The 8,215-nt window shown below is 37.5% G+C and overlaps 1 pseudogene; it reads left to right on the top strand.

Moving 5' to 3' along the window:
* The first annotated feature begins 6,828 nt into the window (after window positions 1-6,828).
* LOC112303647 (small nuclear ribonucleoprotein-associated protein B-like) lies at window positions 6,829-7,609 on the top strand (annotated as a pseudogene).
* Window positions 7,610-8,215: the final 606 nt, after the last annotated feature.

Below are 8,215 nucleotides of genomic sequence, written 5' to 3'. Positions count from 1 at the left end.
CTACATGACATTTGCAATCCATAGGCCTCTATTACTATAGGTAACACAAGTGGTATAATAGATCCCCCTAGACTAGATGACTCAGCTTCTCATAACAGTCCCATGGTCTTCTGGATTCAAGGAGAGATGCATGAGGATGCTCTATAAAGATTCTTGGACATATCAGTGAATGGAAACCTTAGCAAGAAGCATTAGACTTCTCATGAGTGTGAGCAAGTAGAGGATGAGATATTGTACTATCAGTCAAACATCGAACACAAAAACAGGGAAACACAGTAATGACTTAACTAATCACAAATCCATGACAATCCTGAATCCTTGATTCCATCCACTCCCTCCTCCTTCTCCACCTCTGCCTCTTTAGTAGGTTAGTTTATCATCATTTATTTTCTGATCTAGTGTAGTAATCTCCACCAAGCTCCCTGCCTTTAATTTTGCTTCCATCTAATCCACTCTCCACATTGTAAGTACAATCATCTCACTCTTACAGTCCTCTAATGTTTTAAGACTCTCCTATATCTTCTCACTACTTCAGCATGATGTTGAAACTCCTTAGCATGGATGTAAAGCCCTTTCATGATTTGGCTTCTGCCCACCTCTCCAGGCCAACCTCAGAAGCCCTCCTCCTGGCATTATTTATGCTTCATCCAATCTTCCCACATAACTTTTTCTATTCTGGCTTACCTTCCCTACAAACTTGTTTTGGATAGATCCATGTATTACATAGCTTTACTCCAGCCCCTGTCACACCATACATTTTTACCTGTTTACTTGTGCCTTCCTTCCTGTTTCACAGACCAGAACCTGGCATCCATTCACACTCCCTAGCAAGCATCCTGATGACTCCCCTCCACTTTTCATTCTGTACATCTTTGCTGGTATTGACATCTATACCACAGAGCAGAGAGGAAAGAATGAGTTTGAGATGAGGGTTTCTCCTAACTCACACTGCTCAGAAGGCTATTCAAAAGGAGATCAGCTACTTAGTATACACATTTTTCTAGCTTTTGCAATAGGTACCTACACATTTGACTGAAAAATATTCTAATTGATTACAACAAATGATCACACCTCTCCTATGCCACAGCTTCTTTCCATTGACTGCGGGCTCACACTTACAGAGTAGCATGGTTGTAGCAATGCCAAGTCTCGGCATTGACTCTTACTTCCTGCCCCAGCTCCCCTTGAGAAAACTCCTCCCGATTCCTTGGACAGTCACACAGTTTTTGTTATCCTTTAGTGGCTGTTGGAGGTGGTAATTATGAGGCTGATGACAGTGATTTGCTTCCAGCTAGTAAGGCTCATATGGAAATAGAAAAATTTCTGCAGACTGACGTCCACAAAAGGTCTGCCTTTCTCCCTTCCTTTCCCTAGTGCCTTTCTGCTGTATTGATCCCACCTTTATCCCTTTCACAAAGCCCTGCAATAACCTAGTTCTTTTCACTCCTGGCCCTGGCTTTGCAGTGGGATTTATTATGAAGTCTGGCGTACAGACTTTAAACAGCTATAATCTTGGCCGGGCTCAAGCCCAGCCAGTCCTGCTAAATGAAGCGTGACAAATGCACACTCATTTGGTGGTGACTAGTGACAGCTGGGACAATGATGTATCTATCCCAAGAGCAGAAGCAGGACATTTATTTAGTAATATACTTCATCTCCTCTCTCCTCTCAGCCTCACAATCCAACATCTAAAAATCCCACTTCTCTGAGATAATTATTCAGGCAGTGGAACTTAAATCCTCAAATTTTCGGAATCAGCTATATAAAAGCATATCCAGCCATAGATATAACAAAGCCAGGGATATGAGTTGGTATTATTTGTTTCCTTGCCTGAAAGTCAGGACCCAGGAGATCCTGAAATGACACACAAACTGAGCATCCTGCACCAGCCAAGTTCGTTATGGAAAATATGAAAAACAGCATCTTTAGAATTATCATTTTTTACATTGGCCTAATGAAATCATGTATGTTTGCTTTCAGTTGGCTTGTTAATGATTCCTAGTTACATTTGTCCTTGAAAATTGAAAAGACCTGATATTATAGAAAGAAAGCCCCCAAAGTTAAATCAGGACACTCTGGTTCCCCTTGCCAAGCAATATGTATTGCTTTTTGTGGTTTTAGTTTGCATTTCCCTGATGACTAATGATATTGAGTGTCTTTTCATGTACTTATTAATCATTTACATATCTTCTTTAGTGAATTCTCTGTTCATATCTTGCCCATATTGTATGAGGTTTTGTGTCTTCTTATTGAGTTGTAAAAATTTTTAAACATTCTAAATACATGTCTTTTGTCTGATATATAGATGTGTGTGTGTGTGTGTGTGTGTGTTGCAAAAGTTTTCTCACTCTGGCTTATCTCTTTGTTTTCTTAATAATGCCTTTTAAACAGCTCTTTAAATTTTAACTTGATGCAGTCAATTTATCCAGTTTTTTTTCTTTTGGTTCATGCTTGTTGTTGAAGCAATCTTTATTTACCCTAAATCCACAAATATATTTTCCTGTTTCATTGTCCAAGTTTTATAGTTTTAAATTTACACTTATGCTAATAATCTATTTGGAGTTTCTTTTTGTGTGTGGAGTCAGGTAATAGTCGAGGATTTTTTTTTGTATGGCTATTCAGTTTATCTAGGATTATCTATTGGAAGATTTTCCTTGCTCATTAATTGCCTTGGAAATCTGATCATAAACCAATTGACTGTACAGGTGTGATTTTTATTCTGTTCCATTGATCTGCATGTCTACATTTTCACTAACACCAACATATCTTCATCATCTTAATTAATGATTGGAGTGTAGCCAGGCTGCATTTTGAAACTTCCCTTGACATCATGATCACTTCTCAACCTCCTTTATGTATATATACACGCCAATATTCTCATCCTCTTCTTTAACTCTGTCAGCATACCACCCTGGGCAGGATCTGATATCCTCACCGCAAATACCAAAATTGACATCTTCAGTATTCCTCCCTCTGAGAGCCCTGCTCTAAATGAGTGGTAAGATTAATTATGATAATGTCTGATAATGATTTCCCTTCTCTGTTGACTCATTTTTCAATGTAGAACCTTTTAAGGCACTATCTTAATGCAAAGATGAAGCTTTTGTAATGGTAGCTTCAAACAGCATAATAAGTTGCTGTAATAAAGACCGCACTTGGAGATCAAGTGTGCCATTTGGCACCCCTTAAAACAATGATGTTCAAACAATGGTAATTGTACTACTGATAACATAATGTTTTGTCTAAACATTGTCAACAGAAAGGTAACTGAATCTCTATAAATTTAAGAAAGAGTTTTATCTGGGCCTCACTGAAGCCTATAGCTCAAGAGTATTGCTTCAAGAAGCCTTGAAGCAGTACTTCAACTTCAGAGAAGTGAGTGATGCTTATATAGACAGAAAAGTAAGCAAAAGTGCACTTGGTACATCAGAAGTTTCAACTTTGATACCCACATTTCAATGATTAATAGTTTTACATCAAATGGAAAGAATTCATTGAAGAGATAAGGTTGGGTCTACAAACAATTAAGTTGCCTTGAAATTCTTTGATCTGCCACAGTTTTCTGTAATCATTGACCTTTAGCTTTGAAATTCTGTAGAAGGTATTTGTGTCTAGACACCATGGTTTATGTCTTAGTGAGAAATATAGGGAAACTCATTATTCTCTGTTGGTTACGCATCCTTTCCTTTTCTCGATATTTATATAAGTTTTTGACTATGTATTAAGAATATAGCAACCCAAACAGATAGTTTCATAGACAGTATTGCTTAAACAAAAGTGTAATTTTACAGAAAAAATAGTCAATTTAAGTTGAACACTAACTTAAACTTGAAGCCCGGTAGGCTCCTGATCATTAGTTTAAGATGTCTATTTCCATGCTTTTGGAAAGTGTATGCTAGTGCCACCAGTCCCACTTCCTTTCCATCTGGCTACGGCCCCATTCCTCATATGCTGAAAGCATATGCTGCTAACAGTTCCCTGCTTCCCCTTCTCCCTCTGCCAGGCCTATAGGATTAACTGATATCAGTTAACAAATACACCCACTTTGCTTGTAGTTACGGCACCTCTGTGGTTGATTTTCACTCCAGGGCTCCCTGTAGCATTAGGCTAAGCCTAGTCCTAACAGTGCTGGGCCTATATCTATGCCTAACTTCTTAAGCTGCCCTCCCTTTCCTCCTTCATTTCTTCACAAATTTCACTTGAAGGTACTCCGTCAAGAAATCACAAGCAAATACATTCCTCTTTCAAGCTTTGCTTCTAGGGAGTCTCTTCTAAGATGCAAGGCTTAAATAATTGACACTTAGAATAGAAAGAAACTGGCCAGATAGTTTCCTGGGTCTTTGTAAATAGTCTGACTTTATTTATTTATTCATTTATCTTTCCCTACCTGGTCATATCTAACAGCCAGTGGATCCTTTAAAGAGCCACAAGAAAGTACTAACTGTTTTTTTTTTTTTTGTGCCATATCTAATGTGCATGTATTTGCCTTCATTTTGTGTTTTCTAACCCAGCTCTGATAGGATAAATGCTACTATGTCTTTAATGGCTAAATCAACTCACTTACTCTTTCTTCTTCCTTTCTAGCTACATCCAGCACACTAGTTTGCCATTCACAAAAACTTCCTGGATCATTAAATTATATGGAAAGAGGTTTCCACCATGCAGGGTGCTTTTAAAGTTAAATGAAAAGCTCCATTAAATCTTCTTACCTTTGTAAGCTTGAGGCAGAAAGAGTTCTTTTTACTCATTATAGCAATTATTTTTTCCTGCCCTTAAATATATCAAGAGATTTCAAATCATGAAAGCAATTTAGCTATCAAACTGCCATAATATAAAAATAATTTAAACTCAAACCAAATTTACTTAAAATGAGGGATAAAACAGCTTAAGAAGTCTGTATCATGCTCTAGTCCAACCAATTTTTATTTCCTTGAAAAGACTTATCTTCTACATCATTAAATTTTTATTCATATCACTCCTGGGTTGTTTGACCTACAGAAATCTTTTATTACTTCATATTATACTTAAAATTTTTCAAACATTATATTGAGGTGTAACATGCATGCAGTAAAATGCACAAATCTAAGGCGCGCCACCTCATGAAATTTTACATATGCCTACTTCTGTGCAATCACACAAATCAAGATACAGAAAATTTCCCACAGACTGAAAGGCTCTCTCTTGTCCTTTCCCAGTCAGTATCTTCCATGAAATACTCATTATTCTTTCGGTTAATACCACAGATTTGTTTACTACTCCTTCTGATTCATATAAATGTGATGATACAATAGGTACACTCTTACATCTGGCTTGCTTTCCTGAATATTGCATCTGTGAGCACTATACATTCTTGGACCTGTACATCTTACCTACTTATCTGTTTTCTTCCATTGCTGTTTACTATTCCACTAGTGAATATATCATTATATTATTATCCATCACATTGATGATGAGTGTTGAGGTCTATTCAATGTGGGGCAACTTTAAACTGTATTGAAATGAGCATTTTTTTTAGCACATGTACTCATTTCTGTTTGGTATATATGATACTTGAGGGAGTAATGAGAAAAGAAATGTTTAGTGTTAATAGACACTTCCAAATAATTTTTCCAAAATGGTTGTATAAAGATATATTCCCCACAAGCAGTGTAGGAGTTTTGGTTGTTCTACACTTAGTTGTCACTTTTTTCCCAGTATAGGTGTATTGGTATTTTCTTGTGTTTTTAATAGCATTTCTGTGATAATAATGTTAAACAAACTTCCATACACTTTTGTGAAATCCTCAATTAAGACTTTTAGTTTTTCAAAAAATAATAGGGTTGTCTTTTACTTATTGATTTGAAGAAATAATATATAGGTTTTGGATATGAGTTCTTGATTGAATATGTATACTGAAATTATGCTTCCAGTCTGTAACATGCTTTAATAATCATTCAATAATAATAACATAACAGTATTTTTGATAAACAGAGACACTTAATTTTATTGTTTAAAAATCATTGCTTATCACAGGATTATAAAAATATTTATTCATGTTTTTTCTAAAGAAGTGCTGTTCATTATGGTAGCCACTGGCCACATATGGTTACTGCAAATTAGAAATGTGCAATCTGAACTATGTTATACATATAGAACTTTGAGTTTTGAAAAAATTAAAATATTAAGAATTTTAATATTGGTTACATGTTAAAATGATGATATTTGAAATTTATTGGGTTAAGTAAAATATACAGTTAAAATTAATTTTACTTGTTTCTTTTTAATATTTACTTCACAGTCTAAATGTACACAAAGCTACAGTAATCAAGAAGTATGATACTGTCATAAAGATAGACATATAGAGATCAATGGAATAAAATTAAGAGTCCAGAAATAAGCCCTCATATTTATAGTCTATTGGTTTTCACCAAGGGGTTATGGCAATTCAAAAAGGAAGGAACAGTCTTTTCAATAAATTTCGCTGGATAACTGTATACCTACATGCAAAATAATGAAGTTGGACCCTTTCTTCACACAATGTGAAAAAATTAATTTGAAATGGATCATAGATATAAATACAAGAGCCAAAGCTATAAAACTCTTAGTAAAGTAGAAAATATGAGTAAATATTTGTTACTTTGATTTAGACATCTTCTTAGGACACCAAAAGCACAAATGCCAAAAAAAAAAAAAAAGAGAGAGATAAATTAATTTTTTTTGTTTCAAAGGCCAATATTAAGAAATAAAAATTGATTTCTGGCAGCTGGGGCAGGAAGTGGGCTGGTGGAGGGCAGCTGGGCCTAGATGCAGGCGAATCCAAGGGGAATCAGAGCCATCAAAACCTCCACTATGGCTGTGGGCAACAGCAGCAAGATGCTGCAGTACATCAACTACAGGATGAGGTGCATTCTGCAAGACGGTCCGATCTTCATTGGCACCTTCAAGGCTTTGGACAAGCATATGCATTTGATCCTATGTGATTGTGACGAATTCAGGAAGATCAAGCCAAAGAACTCAAAACAGGCAGAGAGAGAAGAAGAGTCCTTGGTCTGGTGCTGCTTCAAAGGGAGAACCTTGTCTCAATGACTGTAAAGGGACCTCTTCCCAAAGATGCTGGCATTGCCTGAGCGCCACCTGCTAGAGCTGCTGGGGGCCCAGGAATCAGCAGATCTGCATGCAGAGGAACCTCAGCTGGTGTCCCCATGCTCTAGGCCCCTGCAGGACTTGCCGGGCCAGTTTGTGGGGTTGGTGGGCCATCCCAAAAGATGATGATCCCACAAAGAAGAGGCAGTGTTGCAGCTGCTGCAGCTGCTGCCACAGACAATATTGCAGGGGCCCCAACCCAGTACTCACCAGGCTGTGGGGGTCCTCCTGCACCTATAGGCCTAGGTGCACCCCCTCCAGCCATGATGGGCCCACCTCCTGGTATGAGGCCTCCCATGGGTCCCCCAATGGGTATTCATTCCCCCTGGAGGAGGAACTCCTATGGGATACCCTTCCAGGAATGTGGCCCCCTACCCCAAGGAATGTGAGGCCTTCTTTGACCCTCGGTCATAGAATTATGAAGATAGCTCCACAGAGGCCGGGGCTGGGTTCCCCAAGGCCACCTTACCACAGAACTGTTTGTTAATACCATTGTTTTGGAGTCTCACTGTTATTCTGCAAGTCTTACTTCTTAGGGAGTGTCTGGTTTCCCTTACAGGGCCCCCTCCTCTGGGAATGCATCCAACAAAGCCCTAAACTCATCTTGGCCCTCCTCAGCTCCCTGCCTGTTTCCTGAAAGACTTTACATAGTCTTTTTATTTCCTTGTGGCCTATGAAACAAATTTATAAGAAACCCTTAATAGCCTCTTAATGGGATATTGTGAATGCAAAAACAAACAAACAAACAAAACAAAAAAAACCCAAAAAAGAAAAGAAAAAAAATCAACACAGAGAAGGGAAGAAAGTATTTTCAAGTCATAATTTGGATAACAGTATTGAGACTATATAAAGAATTCTGAAAACTCAACAGTGAAAATAACAACCTAATTTAAAAATTGGTCAAAAAAATCTGAGTAGACCTTTCTCTAAAGAACATATGTATGCCCTGGGCCTATAAGCATGTGAAAACATGCTAAACATCAAGGAAATGCAAATTAAAACCACATGTAATAACACTTCACCCACACGAGGGTAGCTAGAATCAAAATGACAGATAATAACGTGTTGGCTAGAATGCTGAGAAATTAGAACA

The sequence above is a fragment of the Desmodus rotundus genome, chromosome 6 (genome assembly GCF_022682495.2).
Source record: "Desmodus rotundus isolate HL8 chromosome 6, HLdesRot8A.1, whole genome shotgun sequence".
NCBI classification, from domain to species: Eukaryota; Metazoa; Chordata; class Mammalia; order Chiroptera; family Phyllostomidae; genus Desmodus; species Desmodus rotundus.
Note: the sequence above shows the minus strand (reverse complement) of the source record. Positions and strands in the feature narration are given on the sequence as shown.